We start from the raw sequence: 16,864 nt of genomic DNA on the forward strand, positions 1-16,864 counted from the left end.
TGCTAGTTCAGGGCCACAGATTTTATATTGACACTATAGGGAATGAGATTGTTGTGAACTTAGCCAGTCTGAATTTTATCTGTGTTTAATATTGTGTTGAAAATAGGAAATTTCTGCCTTAGTTGTTTAATATTTAGGTTGAGTTTATAGGAAGAGTGGTTATTGTTTGTAGAATGAACTAACAATGACCCTGGAACAAAAAGCAGAGAAATGAGATGATACCACAGGTGTCATGGTCCCACACAGTTTCTGGTCAATGCAGCAGCACAACTTTGTGAATCAGACAAAAAAAGTTTCATTGACAACAAACAGAACAGAAAAATTTAGTATTTAGGAAACGAAGGAGAGGTAGCTCAAACATACTGCATTCAGTATGGATGAAAATGGACCCAAGTAGCCCAGGTGTGATGAGGAAGAAACCCACAACATAAATGTCATACTGTTTATGATTCAGCACTCATGACTTTGAACACATTACATCTGTGTTTCTAAGAAAGGCATTGTCTCCAAGGACTTCTCCCAGCTTAGTGAAATATGCAGTGAAATATGTAGGATCAAGGTAATTAGAATCAAAAGAGAAGTAGTCTTGTAGTTAAGCTAGCTAAAGAGGACAAGGAAGTTTAGATCTTTAGGAGGGGGTGTTTATCACCACTTGAAACATGAAAACTACTTCAAAAGCCTTCAGTAGACAACCAAAAAGGCTTCAGGTTCTACCTGAAGGTCTGCCTTCCTGGAGAATTAAAAGAAATGGGTGAAATACCTTCCCTGGAATTTCTAGCACCATAAATAATATTTTAAATTAAACTACAGTCAAGCATAAAAAACCCAACACATACATACATAAGAAAGCCCTTTTGCTTCAAGTATTTCAGAGGGTTTCACAAAGCAGCAACTAGATTATAAAGCAGTACTGCTGGATAATTAACACTATAGATGATACAGAAATTCCATTAAGATGGACTAAAAAGTTAGGGGTTTTTTCGTATCTAATATCTATGTGTTTCATGGGTTTTAGATGTTTGAGACTTTTTAAAAAATCCATAATATAGTAGGTTCTTCAAATTTTCATTAATATATTATCTGTAAGAATATAGGAAGATTAAATAAATAGTCATGGTCTTCACTTTCTTTTCCTGAGGAATTTAACTTTGGTCAATCATCTGTATTTATTTAACCTGCAGGAAGAGATTTTCTTATTTCAAGTTTAAATTAAATACTTTATGGATGGGGTTTAGTTGTTTGTTTATGTAAACTGCTATTTACTAATATTTTAGATAAATTAAAGATACTAATGGCATAGCCTAATTAAGAAATCCTTATTCCGTTCAGCTCTGCGCTAAAAATCAAACAAACATAATTTTATTTTTCAGAGCAGCAAAAATACCAGAGTGTATATTATTAAAATATTCTGATATATCTTGTGTCACTGCTAGTAGAATCATGCTGCTGTCTTATTTAAAATGAGCCATCAATCACACATGGAGACAATAAAAAACGCTTCTCTGACAGTTTGCTGACCCAGAAAACCTAAAAATGAAGTATTAGAATACAGATTGGAAAAAATTAGTAAGATCTGATAATTTTTTATATTAGCATGACAATGAATTTACTGGGTAATATATAATAATAACATGCATAAGCTTTTTTTTATTCTTTGTGTAACTAATAAAATGCTGGAGGTTTGTCTGTTTGTTTTCCAGGAAATGTTTATTTCACTTTGTTTATTTCTTATGGGCTTAGACTCATTCTTTAAAATATATTCAGACATGAGCTAATTAATGGAGATTAAGAGTTGTGCTTACATTGGATGTTTAACACTGTATTTTGGCTATTCCTATATTAGAATGAATACAAAAGCTGTTTATGATCTGTTAAAATCTTGGAACATCATCTCCTTGAATTGGGGAAATTAATATGTTTATAATAGAATTTAACATATCCCACTTCAAATGTCAAAGTACCCCACAGAGGACAAAACACTTCTGTGTTCTACAGCCCAATGAATTTGTTTTCATATTCACATCCATAGAAGGCATACAGGGACCTTCCAATGAGTATTGAAGCTGATGAAGCTTCCTGATAAGGCTTTGAAAGTAAACAAATGTAATGTCTGGATATAGCAAACACAATATAGATATCAGGCAATATTATTGTCCATGTACAAAGCATCAATTGCAACTCATCTATGTAGTATGGACTGCTTTTTAACCAATATTTAAGAAACATATTTGAGCCAGAACAAATGTAGAAAAAAACTATTAAAAAGTTCAGGGTAAAGAAAGGTTTTTCTAAAAAGATAAATAAATCTAAAAATTATTCTTCATGTAAAGTTGAAAAAAATGTAGGTTTATTTCTATAATTAAACTAGGGATGCAAATAAAAAGAGATAAAGGAAAATGAAGACAGCAAAATAATACAAACTGACAGTGGATAAACTCAAGGTTATTTCTAAGAGAATAAAAATACGAAATGAAGCACAGAATTATGAAAAACAGCATCAAATATGACTAGTGTAGCAAGACAGGGAATTTGCCATACCTCTTGCCAGAATTTACATCTGCTGCACAAGACCAGAAATTCCACAGGAGACTAGACAAGCATAGATGCTGTCTGTCTCAAATTGGACACATTTGTGTTGTAAGTGGGGTTGAACTTCTAAAAATGGACAGCATTTTCCTTTTAACTAAACCCAAAAAAATTATGACTGATAGCTATCTCCTGACCCACACAAAATGAGTTTATTCATCATAATCCAGTTCCCAGACTAGAGTTGTTCACCAGATTTGAAAATAAAACATGAACTTAATCACACTTTTCCCCCTTTACTGGCAACATACTCAAAGCATCAAACAACTCAGTATCATGCAGTTAGGAAAACTCTTTTATCCTAGTAGTAGATAGTTGCAGTCTGGGTTTCAAATGTATTTGCAATAATAATCTTCCACTGTATTTTTCCTTTGCTATTTAGGTTCATGTATTAAAATAAATAAATAAAATAATCAATCTTTAATTCATCTACTCAAGCACTTTCACTCAGGGACTAAAAATAAGTCAAGACTTGTGAGAGACAGACAAGCACTGAGAATGTTACAGAAATTTCCAGTAGGCTCCTGTATCACCAAAGGAAATTCTGATACAATAACTTGCTTTTTATTTATTCATGGTCTGTTTTACTGACAAAATGATGGGGCAAGCAAGACCCCACTCATTAGTCATATTATGAAACTAAATTTACAGGGATTTACTTTAACAAATGGATAAGATACTGTTATATAAAGTATATGGTAAAAGTTTCAACATCCTGCATATAATCCTTACATATGGATATGTAAGTCCCCATAACTAAATTGTTCATTTCTTTTAAATAGATAATTTAAATAACTTAGAAATACTTAATGCTGATGAAATGTGTCTGGGGGCATTTTAAATTTTGGGTTACTTTAAATTCTTAAAAAGTCTTGATAACATAAACAACTATCACAATTGTGTCTTAGCTGGAATAACTAAACAGTAGCCACAAGAACAAAGTTTTTTCTGTTCATTTTTAATAGACTCTATAACACACAATGTTATGTACTCTTGCAAAATGTGATACCATAATTAATGAAATAGGCAAAACTCATAGATAAAAAGACTGATTTTCATATTCCCTTGCAATTTTTGCAAGAAAAAGAAGGAAAGACGAACTTTTCTTTAAAAGTTTTCAGACCAGCAAGCTGTCTATGCTTTTCAGTTACCTGAGAATTTGTTGCACCACCTCTTTTTCATCCACCATTATCATCAATCATGCATGAAAAATCCAATGACCTATGTAACCATAAATGTCGCATTGATTATTCAGCTTTTTCTGCTATAATGTTCAGCATGGGTATTAGCAAAATCTATCTCCAATTCCACTTCATTTTTGGGAGTAGAGACTTAAAAAAAAATAAATAATTATTTTTGAGGCTGTAGATGATTTGCTTTCAATCATAAAAGTGAAGTAAAAGTAAGACTAGCACTTTTTCCCCCACTAATTTCTTACAAAATATCTTACTGAAGAAATAAAGATAGATCATTTCTCAATGTAAAATGAACTTCAGTGAATGAATTTTGTCTTTATTCCAGATGCAGAAGTGCCTTGCACCATTGTGCTTAAATGTCAGTGAACTACAAAAGCATTTTTAAATATGGAGTGTATGGGGATTTCTCTGAAGATAACCAATGTAAATGCCATTGGCAGTTATGTCAAAGAACATTTCCATTCATACTTCGATGGTGAATTTTCCTATGGTAGGAGTTTTATCACTGTCTCTGCACTCCATAAAAATTTCACGTTTGGTTTTTTTCTACTACGAAAATGTTTAAAATCAATTCTAAAATACTACCTGTCTTTGACATGAAAAAAATCTGTACTTCTATTTTCAATAAAAGCCTTTCACATTCTTTGAAAAAGAAAAATGTCTTAAAAGACACAAAACAAAACAAAAATCTGTTGAGAGTGATAGTAAACTTTCAGGCAAAAAGAAGATTCAAGAGACAATCACATCCTGCTCCATATTCAAAGATGGAACAAGATCTTCAGCATACAGCTTCAGGAATCACTTTAATGAACCCTTTCCTGAAATGCAATTGATAAAACAATTGAGCAATTTGCTGCATGATCCCAGAAAAAGAAATCCACACAGGTAGTTTAAAATTTTCTCCTCACTTTTCCAAATCATTCAGAAAGTGAGCCAATAAAAAGTATAGGGTCCTATAAGACAGTATTTTTATTGTTTATCTACAATGTTATCTACAATAATGTCATTAATAACATTTATAGATTCAACAAATAGTTTATTTGCTAAACATGTTTTATTCCATATAAACAATTTAGTGTCTTGACAAAGAAGAGTCTCTAGAATATAGACAATTTACTTTAATTCTTAATTTAGGGTGCTGGATATACGCCATGGTTGATAAACTGCAGACTGTAGAGGGCCTACTGAAGTATAGCAAATTTAAATGAAATGGTACGTGATAGAACCCACAAGAACTTGTGCTGATTTACCAAGATTCTATGGTTTATGAACAAGCTGATAAAGACAACAGGATTTACCTTGTCTGTGGTCCTGGCTATTTAATTCATTTTGTCTGTTTATGCACTTTAACGTGAAATGCCTTCATAAAAGCTTGAAACTAATTTGAAAGGGACTAATTTTGACAATTTACTTTTAGGTGGGATGATTAAGTGAAAATAAATTTTCCTCTCCTTGTCCCTTTAAAGGACATTGCTTGTGTGTCACTGTAAATTAAATTCAGATTCAAATGGGAAATGCAAAATTTTGTCTGGATTTCTTTTTCCTGTGTCATTTAGCATTTCTCACCTATAGGGAAAAAAGGTAATTATGTTTTCTCATTTATATGCTTAGGGGTTTTTAATTAAATTATTATTATATAAATAAAGATTGTGTGTGTTTAATGTAGTGAATTTTCACATGACAGAAAAAGAAAATAATTTTCTGCAGTATTTGAAATAGAATTCTGCTAGAAGATTCTGTGAAGTTTGAAATTTTAGAAGACTTCCACATAGTCATTTAATGTGAGGGAGAATGCAAAAAAACCCCAAAAACACAACAAAACCCAACCCACCCAAAATCCCCCAAACAACAAAACAAAACACAAAACCCCCAGACAATCCCCAAACCAGCCCTGAAAATAAATTTGGGTTATTACTACCATTCTCTATGCAACCCATTCCTTCTCAGAAGTTCTCACCTGCTATAAGCCCTGCTCTCTGATACACCCTGATATGTCAAGGCTTTCTACCGTCCTAAGCCTTGATAAGCTACCAAGCACTGGCCAAGGACTGTGCACATGAAGGGAACGTGAAAACTCCACTGCTCTGTAATGCTGAGACACTTCAGGCTTCATGCAAGGGCTGCTGCAGTGAGTCCTTGGGCTGTCCTACACATCTTCTGTGAGTAGGTGCCTCACCAGCAAGGTATGACACTGAGCAGCAGAAAGGAGTTTTTGGTGGTCATGGTTCCAGCATTATCCCAAAGGCTTTATCAGACAATAACTGCACAGAATAAGTATTTGGAGACAAATTGAAAGAGGTCTAACCTGTTTCAGGTATGTTTTGAATATGCTTTGTGGATTAGCCACATCTCAGAATAAGAAAAAAGTTATTAGATGCCTCTAGAGCTGAGTTCAGGTCATAATACAGCATATCAAGAACTATGTAACTATTTTTCTGAAGACTTTCAAGTTCTTAGAATATCCTCAGATTAAATCAGAAAGACATCAGTGGGTATTTTGCTTCTGAGGCAACTTAAAACTCTGTCCTTTCTAGCTTAACATCTAAAAGAACACATTAGATCTAAATCTCAAACATTTTGATAAGCAAATAGCTACTTTAGAACCTTATATGTGATATCAGCTAGTTTCTTCGTGCCACATTTTGGATCTGTCCTAATGCAAAACCCAGAATCTTTTTCCAAATCCTGACATGTGCCAAAATGATGATCCCTATGTTTGGTCTGCAATAAAAACTATATTCAATAGAGTTTAACAGATCTGCTTTATCATCAAGGCTTTGGATCTCTAGCCAAGAAAAGAACTGTCTGTAGTCAGAATGTTCTATTACCTCATCAAAAGCAGTTTTTCATATGTAAAGGGAATATTCCTCTGGCATTTATTGCAATGCAATCTTTTTTTCATATATCAAAATGTTGCAACAACTTTCTTAAACTTCTACACCACTGGCTACTTGTAAGCCTGGATATCTGTAACCTAAGCTGTTTCCTTTGATGTTTAGCATCTGAAAACCCTGAGAATTCATGTTCTGTTTGGAGTTTAGCTCATCTCTAAATCTCTGAGGAAAACCCTTCTGAATCTACCACTGCCAAATTTGCTAAGCCTCTCACTTCAGATCAAACTCTGTGTCTTCCTTTAAATTCACAGAATTAGCCATCCATGTTAGAACTTTCTAAAAAGCTCAATAAAATCAGAATTCTCTTCAGATCCCCAAATGCTTCTAGCAGCGAAAACACTGACAATAACGTCAGTTTTACTAAGAAGATACTAGGAAATGTCTTGCCCACAGAAAGGTTTTGTAATGAATTTTACCTAATTTTGATCAAAGGCATATTGCAAAAAATGAAATTTTATATAAACTTAATATGTTATGTTTCTCTACAATCCTAAATGATGAAGGCATCATGACATGATCTTTAGATCTTGGCATGAAAATTTCCCCTCCTCCCACCCCTAACATGTCACACCTAGGCATCTAATGAAAAAGGCTTAATAAAGTTTCCAGACATCTGTTTAGCACCACACTTAATGTAACGCAAAAAAATTAAAATGGAGCACAGCAACTCATTAAACAGAGTTATAAACACACTGAAACAAATGGCTAAGATGAATTTAATACAACCATTTTACTTCTTAGTCAAAAAATGCTTTTTCCTTCATTCTTCATCAGTTTTCAGTGCCTTTTCAAATTACATACTGGGGAAACTTCTCTGTTCTTTCAAAGTTGAACTGTGAGTATGCCTTTTACCACATGAACTTTCTCTGCTCACACTTCATTTGCTAAGTGTTTTAACTCCTCAAGGTGGATAAGGAAATCACAGATAGAAAAAGTTTCTCATCTTTTATAATTTTATAATATTTTTTTTAACCTGCACTGTAATATATATGAGAAGAAGTTATTAATCTTAAGGAACTACATGGCTATTTATATCACATTAGGGTAAAATATCTTAAATTACAGCTTCACACCATAGCATATATCCATGACTCAGAAACAAACACATCTTGACAGAGCCAGAAATCCTGTGTGTAGCACTGGTGGCGATTATTTATTTGGCAATAATAAATACAGTGTATTCAGAAGTTTGATTACATGTAGCAGATCATCCTTCATAAAAGCAATATCATCTGGGTGGACAGTGAAGGGCTGGCAACATTGTCCTACCTTTAGTAAACCTAAAGTACACTCATAGTTCATCTTTTGTCTATTTACATTTTTGTCCATCTTTCCAGAGGCATGGTGCCTGTAACAGATTTTTCTTTCGTTTCAGTGCAAGATATCTGCCAAAAGAATGTGCATGTAGATGGTTAGTGTGCAAATTATTTGAAAACCTTCCCCCTTTTCTGATGAAGCTCTCTCCTTTGAGACTTCATTGCCTCATTATTTCAGGTGCATCAATTCTGGACAATAGTTGATTTGCATAAGCCAAAAAAAAATTATCTGAATAGATAAGATGTGAAAAAATAGATTTTACATATGCATGCAGCTGTCAGTGAGGCAGAATATATTCTACTGGGCACATGGAAAACCCACTAAGAACAGTCATAATGTCAAAATACATTCAGCTACAGTCATCTTAGGTTTGCAACTGGCAAACAGTGATATCAATGCCAATTGCTATGTCAATATGTCAAGAATACACATATGCACACACAGACATTTACCTGACATATGTAATATCAGTTTAAACTCACAAAAATATATTATAGTTTCCAGAAGCACTTTTACAATTTTGTGAAAGATGTAGATCTTGAGACTCAAGCTATCAGGATAATGAATGAATGATTTGGAGCTTGGGGAAGGATGCATATTTAGCCAGTCCAGACTAAAATTGTATAAAAGAGTCAAATGAAGCCTCCATCAAGACTGAATTTCTATTTAAATTATAACTGAATTGTGCCATAGCTACTTGTACTTGCCATATTCCTACTCAAAGACTAATACACTTCTCTGATCCCTCTTTGAATCTCATCTGAAATCTCACTTTACAATCAACTTCTCACATTGAGAAGAGTCCACAGATCTTTCCCAATATAGCCATTAAATGTGATTTTTTTTGTCCCACCCTTGAGAAAATGCCCCAGATGTTGTACTAACCTGCCCATACTGGGTTGAATGAACTCTCTGAATTTGTCTTGTCCTGAGATATTTTAACCAGGTTTTAACCCTCATCTTTTTTTTTTTTAAACATGCTGACATGGGGATTCAGAAAGACACTGAATAAGTGAAAGTAACATAAGGAAAAAGGCATTTACACTACATAGATTTTATTTTTTTTTAATTTGTTTGGGCTTGTTTTTTAGCGTTTTTCTTTTTTTTTTTACAGTTGCTGAAGAGTTTATTCCTAAGTTCATTCAAACTGAGTGTTCTAACTGGAAATCCTCTGTATTTTTCTTACTATTAGCTTTTTTTATTTTGATTAAACTCTCTACATTTTAAGTAGACCAATAATACATTATTATCTCCACAAATTAGCTGTCACTCCTTTCATCTGGAAATAAATTGACACTTTAGATATTCCTGATGATAATTTGGTCAAAATAATACATACAAGGTTTCCCATGTTTGTAATGGACTGTAAATAGACACGATAACCTGGATTTTCATAGTAAAAGGACTGTAATGCCATACATTATTCATGTGTAGGAAACTATTCCAAAATTACATTAGGAATAGAGCCAGTACCATGTTGAAAACTCAGTGTAACTGCAAAGCAAAATACTGAATTAAATGTGTCTATTTATAGACTCCTTGTATCTTCTCAAAACTGGGTATAGGCAGCTGGGTAACTGTGAGAGCTGGAAGAGGCCAGTAGATTGCTACATCTGTCTTCTTGCACAAAATCCTCCCCTGACTAAAGAACTAGGTTTATTAGTTCAGATTTACCACATGGAATTATTAATATACACCTACATTTGAAGCATACATTCATTTTAAATCAGGTTGATACTGTGCTTAATCCTAAAGCATCATTATACTTATGATTTGGTTAATTATCTCCCAATGGAAAGTCACAAAGCTCAATGCAGAATCATTTTCATATCCCATTTTGGTAATTCAATACTGCTGTGGACAGGCCACCTCCTAATCTAAGCTTACTTTTTTCCTGATTTTATAATAGCTGTGCAACTCTGCTAGTTTATCCATAACAAATTAACCACAGGTATCATTAGATCAGATATTAGTTTCATTTTCATCTGTATATTATCTGCAGGTATATTAAAAATTACTTGAATCTATGCAAGATACAAATAAATACTCTAAGAAACCAAGGTGATAAAAAAATATTTAGAACCATGAGTTTAATTGTAAAGATATATTTTTAATAATAAAGCCTGTCCTCTAGCCACTGAATTGGTCACACAGGAAAACCACTGTTAAGTGCTAACTTCAGTATCAAAAGTTAGTAGTAAAATTAAATTTCCCATTCCATTATGCAAGCAGAAATTTACAGCAGTCACTATTTAAAGTGAAAAGGTACAAGGTGGAAAGATTATTTTGAATCACATTTAGTCTTCCATTGAAAGCTGCATAGTCTGCATAACCAAAGTCACAAAACTCACTTTTTTTTGCTGAGTATGTGCTCAGTTATTCAGCAGACTCAGAGCTTAGTTTTCCATAATTTCTAGGGAATTCTATTCTAGGAAGAGTGAAGGTGAAAAAAAAAAAGTTATGCACATCTACATCATCTTAAAATCTAATTTGCAAGAAAAAAAGTCGTGGTTATTTTTTGTTGGTTTTTTTTAAGGTGAAAAAATGTGGAAGTAGTGCAGACATTTCACAGTGGGAGCAAAAGAATGAGTTTACAATTAACTTCTAGAATAATGAAAAGTAATTAGTGAATTTTGACCTGGCCGAACTACCAGACTTTTAAAGATCCTCATCCTTTTTCATGAATCTAACATTTTCTATAAAACTGAACATCTAGTTTTGAAGGAAAATTTAGTTTGAAACAAATACACTATAGCATAAATCTTATTTATCCTAGTATTCCCAGTGCAGACCTCGGAAAAACAAGAGAAACAAGAACTCAGCTCAAGGTGATTTACAGCCTACATGATAGAAGATAACTTTTTGGTTTAATAATATGAATATGCAACCTCCCCAGAAAATTATATCAATGTGACATGTCATCAACAGTTGAGAAAAACATTGTTAATTTGATTCTGTTTTAATTAAGAGTATTTTTGCTCCATTTATTTAATAATAATTTAATGATATTACATTCCTCATTGACATCTAGACTCTTCTATTAAAATCTAGCAGTAAATCAGATGAAGTGAAGAATGTTGTTACAGGATAGAGGCATGAAGGCAATTTGGATTAAAAAGAATATTGTATATTTAAATTTCTTAAAGTGGGGATCCTGAACTTTAGAGAAAGCCTACTAAAATCATATCTCAAATGTCATCTTCCATTAAAAAGGCAAAGAACTTATTGCAAAATTATATCCCATTAAATGCTTGCTTTTCTTGCTATTGTTGTCATTTTTATTATTATATAATAATATTTTTATTAATTAAGTAGTGCCAATATATTTATGTTATCAGAATAGCTCTAGTCAAAAACATTTGGAAGCTTATATATTTTTCCTTTTTGACTTGAAAAGTGCCAGGAAAATTTTGCTTAATATACTCCAAAAGTTTATTTATTGTGTTTCAAAATTAAAGAATAACTTATAGAATCATTCTACTCTGGAAACCATATTTTTTCAAAGTAGTATTTTAGAGCTTACTAGTTTTCTTCTACATTAAATGTAGCCATAGTTTAAAAATATTATTTGGCTTCTACCTTGTAGATTTCTGTTTCAATTTATAAAACTCCACAAGCCATTATTACATGCATACTCTAATTACCGAATTCTAGATGGCTTCATCAGCAACTGGAAGCAGTTTGTTGTTGACAAGACTGCTGGAATGCTGACAGTAGTGGTTTCCAGAGTGGTCCTGCACAGGATGTGAAGACAAGTCAGTTGCTATGAAGTTATTTTTAGCATCTGAATTTGCAAGCAACGTTTCTGGGAGGAGAAAAAACAGATTAAGAAATCAGCCCTAGGGGAAAAAAAAAATACATAAAAACATGTTTTATATGTTTTCAAATATATATTTTGTATTGAAATCATACATTATGATATATGTTACAAGAAGCCTGGGTAGTCTATAAGAAGAATGTTACCAAGTTGTTGAATAATTTTTGTTTTAAAAACAATTATCTGTAATACAAAACATATTTAAACGTACCAAAAATATTTTCTATGTAGGTTATTTCTGTTTTTCTTTTTTTCTTGACAGGAAAAAATTATAGTTTGAAAGGCAGCAGGGAGCTACTGTGGCATGTTTATAATTACCCTGAGGTTTGACTCCTTTTTAATACATTCTGAAAAGTCAGAATGCTGATCTGTGCTTCAGTTAACCAATCCCATGCAAGTAAACCACCCTCATCTTGTCAAGGGAGCAGAGAGGCCTCTTTTTATAATCTTCAGATCAACGCAGAGTCCTCAGACTTTAGGTTTCTTCATTTATAAAGGCTGACAGATCAGAAACTTTAAGCAGACTAACACCTATTTGAAAAGTACAACAAATAACATTCCAAAGAACAGCTAGAATTGTGGTAATTGACAAGTGTCATTTCCCTTACCAGTTTAAATGTACAAACAAGGAAATCTTGTTCAAAAAACACTGGTGATTTTTGTACACAGAAAACTATAGACATGGTAGATTTTTTTTACCAATTTTAATAATAACTGGCCATGACTATCTCAGGCCGTATTTCCAAAGAGCACTACTTTTATAGTGGAATATCCCACACCATTCCTGCACATGGTTGAAGGTATCTGGATGTTTCTTGCGTGCATTGAGGAGAGTAAGCAGAAGTACAATGTCTTGCAAGAGAATAGCAGATGGCAAATGCAGTCAGTCAAAGGGTTCATGCAGAATCCCCCCATGCTGCTCTAGCTAACTTGATAAGAAGATAATTATGTGTCCTGATTTTGCATCTGTTATCTTCAGCTTTTTCTGTTAGGTCACTCCAATCCAGGTCACAGCATGACCGGGTGTGGGCCATGCCTCAGGCATTAGAAGAAACATTTAGTAGTTGTTTAGCAAAGCTTTAGAAAGTGGAAGAGACTTGTCACTAGCCTGGTTGCAGTTGGTGGAGGGCTTTGCCTTCCACAGTGTATGTCCTGCCAGGGTCCTGGCCACGATTCCAGGTGCATGGAATGGAAATACAGCTCCTGCAATCTTGCAGTCTGACCCCACCCAGCCATGGTGGGATCTCATCCTGACCCTCTCCCACACGCTGCCATCCTGGCCTGCTCTCAAACCATCCCCTCAGCTGCCCACTTGTCCCAGGTTTGTGTCTGACCCCAATTCCTCTCTCACGGGACCTGATCAGGATCCCAGCACTGGCCTCAGCCTGCCTTGTCCCCAGGCGGGTGCCTTGTGCCTTGGCTGAGGCTGCCTCAGGAAGCCTGCCCTGCTCCCTGTAACTGCTCTGACCCCAGCAGTCCTGCTTGCAAAATAATCACTTTATGTATATCTGTTGTGTCAGAAATAAAGAACATGTTTCTCAGAATAAGGTTGTAAAAATTCACCTCATCTACTTTTGAAAATCTAATTTATTATAATGTGTTCTTTTGTGTGAATAACTATGTTGGGAAGGATTATGTGGAATTATATAACCATAAAATACAAAACAATTCTAAAAAATTCCAAATATTCTGATTTTATTTTTTATGTCTGAGAAAACCTAAAAAGAAAAATTCAGTCTTTATTAATGTCCTTTTTTTTTTAAGGACAGACATTCAGAGTTAAAGTAATAAAAACATAAAGATGTTTATTAATGAACAGCAAAAGATAGCAGGCTAATGGGTACTAGGTTACAGCAGTGTAAGAAGCCAGCTTTCAGAAAGCAGTGATTCTACAATGCTTTTCCTAAAAATAAATTTTTATTTTATTTTATTTTATTTTTATTTTTATTTTCTGCATGTTTCCAAAAATTAGCAGCCTGGAGGAATATCCTTTACATTTTGCTGATCACCTGGTAAAAGCTGGGTTTCTTTTGTTGGTGTTTTCTTCACTGTTGCATAGGCTATCCTAAAATACAGATAATTTTAAATCAAAGAATCCAGAGTAGTATTTCCAAGAGGCAGTGAGAAACATGAAACTGAAACTCAGACCAAACTGATTATTTCTTCTGCTCAGTGTCATATTACAACTATGTGTTATATCTGGCATAGGAAGTATGAGACAGAAAAAAAAACAAACCACATCATACAATGCTGAAACACAGAACATACATTAATGTATGGAAGTACAGAAGTATCATACACGTGAAAATATTTTTTATACAATTCTTTATTTCATAGAGACATTTTTAAAAGGTTTTTTTTTCCTCAAACAAAACTAGTTTATTTTCTGACTCTTCAACATAAAAACCACAAACCCCACAAACCAAGAAACCAGCCCAAAGCAGCACATGTAATTCTAAATAATGCAATGTGACAATAAAGTTACATGGCTAAATCTTATGAATCCTATATTACATCTGAGCACCTCCTGGGTGATAATGTGTCTGCACTCATAATTTAAATAACATGTGACATCTTTACACTTTGCCAAAGATGCCCATCCTCTCATTTCTCATTGAAGCACATGCTCATCTTTGGAAGTGCCTTACAGGCCTGATTATTTCCTGTGTAGAAAGAAATCAAGAGTTCTTTTGGATATGTTTTTATGCCTCATTTAATTCTGTGCTAAATATCTGTAGATTCTTAGTCACAGTGAAAATAATGCTCCAGACCTGAGCGAGAAAAGGATTCTACCTTGTACTTTACAGCAGAGAAATATTAACTGAAATTTTCTGGGTTGCAGGATTAATCCTCTTGTTTTGGTGGCCAAATCCAGGTTCTGCCAAATGTTAGATTCCTTTGGAAAGCAGTAAATATAATTAAAATTATTTGGCATAAATATGGCAAAATAACACTTGAGGAAATAAGTTAAATTACTATTATTTAAACAAAAATGTTAAAACTATTCATGATTCTTAGGTTAAATGTACTAAAACTATGTATTATACACTAAAATGTACTATGGACAAAAGTGTGTCAGGGTCCATAATGCATTAATACTCAAAAACAGCAATAGTGTTAGCAGGAACTCTTTTGATCTGAAAATGTAGCCTACAGGCTACAGCTATTGCTGTTGTTGTCATGATGGCATACAATTGCCAGGCAGCACAGAAATTAATTATAAGTTTCATCAGGAGAAATGTTGTTTACACATTTCAAGAAGGGTGTCTCAACCTTATTAAAGATGATTTACTGAGCTGAAGTTCCATAAACTGGTCTGTGTTCAAACCTGCTCTGCCTCCTGACATTTCATTTTGCCAGCCAGGTCATGGTTAAATAGCCTGATGCTGATTATTGATTATAACATAAAGGGCATTCCAAATTTGGGATTGAATTTATAAGGCACTATATAAGGTTGTTTATGGTGTTAATAACTCTCCAGGGCCTGCAGGTGGATCTCTGAACACCTGTGAACATTCATGGGCTGCAGGGACACAGCTGCTTCACCATGGTCTTCACCACAGGCTGCAAAGGAATCTCTTCTGTGGTGCCTACAACACCTTCTACCACTCCATTCTCACTGCCCTTGGAATCTGCAGAGTCGCTTCTATGACATATTCTAACTTGTCTCTTCAGCTGTGCTTGCTGTTGAACAGGTTCTTTTCCACTCCTTAAATAAAACTGTGCCAGAGGTTGAACCATCCTCTCTGATGGGCCCTTTCTTGGCCTGCAGTGAGCCCATCAGAGTCAGCTGGCGTTGGCTCTGTCAGACAGGGGAAGCTTCCAGCAGCTTCCCCCTGAAGCCACTCCTGTATCCATCCAATTACCAAAAATTGACCATGAAAAATTACAAAGAATAGTTGACATTTTTCATCACACTGAAGGTGTGATTTCTCTCTGGTAGATTGAAATAGACTTGAAGTAAATTTCTCTCTAGTCTTACTGAGCTGAAATGAATGCTTTGCATTGTTTTATTCTGTTTACCTGAAGAATGTAAGGCAGAAGGATGAGTACCTCATGCAAAAAAATCAGTCAAATATAAAGTAGGTTGAAACAGAGCATAAAATCTAATGACTGTTTCAGAGGGGCATAACAAGGAAAAATGGCAGAAATACTAAGAAAGAAAGAAATAAAGCCATGTCTGGAAATACTGCTTAACCACATGTCTAGCAAAGACAGTACTGGGTAGCCAGTCACTCAGCCAATTTAAAACTGGACTGGTCAAAATGCTTGACAATATAAAGGATCTAAAAATTCTTCATTGGTGAGTGAGGGAGTAAATGGCCTACCAGAATTTGATGTTTTTTTCCTCATCACTGGTTTACACTGAAGAGTGATCTCCTATTGAGGCTGTCACCAGTGTCATCAACAGATTGAATTTTTAACCAAACATGCATGCTAGATAAAGAAAACTGTTTTCATTCACAATAAATAATTCAGATAACTCCACATATAAATAAATCAATCCTAGATTTTTTTGTAATAATATTTTCTGGATGAGAAAACTTTAAATAAAAGAAAGATAAAATTTGAACATAATGGTACTTATTTGCTTAATAAAGTACTTAGAGTTTAATGTATTTCACTGTCAAAATATGATTACATTATTCACATTAAGTGAAAATCAAATACATAGAAGAGTTGCAAGGCATAATCAAATCTGTTCTATATTTTAGAGGAAGACAAATTATTCAACCTAGACCCCATATCTGTTTTTTTTTATGTGTTTTTAAAGAAAGGCTGCATTTTTATTTTTATTTTTTTTTTAGATTCAGAGAGATAAATACAGAATAAGATGTACAAAGACTGCAGTACACCTGATGAACATTCTAGCTATGGGGAAGGGAAGAAAGGAAAAGTTGTCTAGTCGTGCGAATCCAGCAAAGAAATAAGAAAGTTTAGCATATCTGAGAAGGGAGCATTAAATATTCTTTTAATTTGTTCCCATTTGAGGATATTCCAAGACTAAAGCTTGATTGCAAGACATTGAACACTGGGAAAAGGCTTATTTTTAT

General features: G+C 33.9%; 1 long non-coding RNA gene across 2 annotated transcripts in view; it reads right to left on the bottom strand.

Annotated features, from left to right (window-relative positions):
* The window catches only part of LOC107201023, a 67,381-nt gene that overhangs the window by 9,098 nt on the left and 41,419 nt on the right, over positions 1-16,864 (bottom strand). Inside the window, exons 2-3 of one of the 2 annotated variants that reach the window (XR_001519949.2) lie at positions 11,638-11,798; positions 7,707-8,061 (exon numbers count right to left, since the gene is read on the bottom strand). This is a non-coding gene — a long non-coding RNA (uncharacterized LOC107201023). Of the gene's footprint in view, positions 1-7,706; positions 8,062-11,637; positions 11,799-16,864 lie in introns of those variants that run through there. The other variant, XR_004496222.1, reaches the window with a different exon arrangement.

The sequence above is a fragment of the Parus major genome, chromosome 2, assembly GCF_001522545.3.
Source record: "Parus major isolate Abel chromosome 2, Parus_major1.1, whole genome shotgun sequence".
In the NCBI taxonomy this organism is placed as follows: Eukaryota; Metazoa; Chordata; class Aves; order Passeriformes; family Paridae; genus Parus; species Parus major.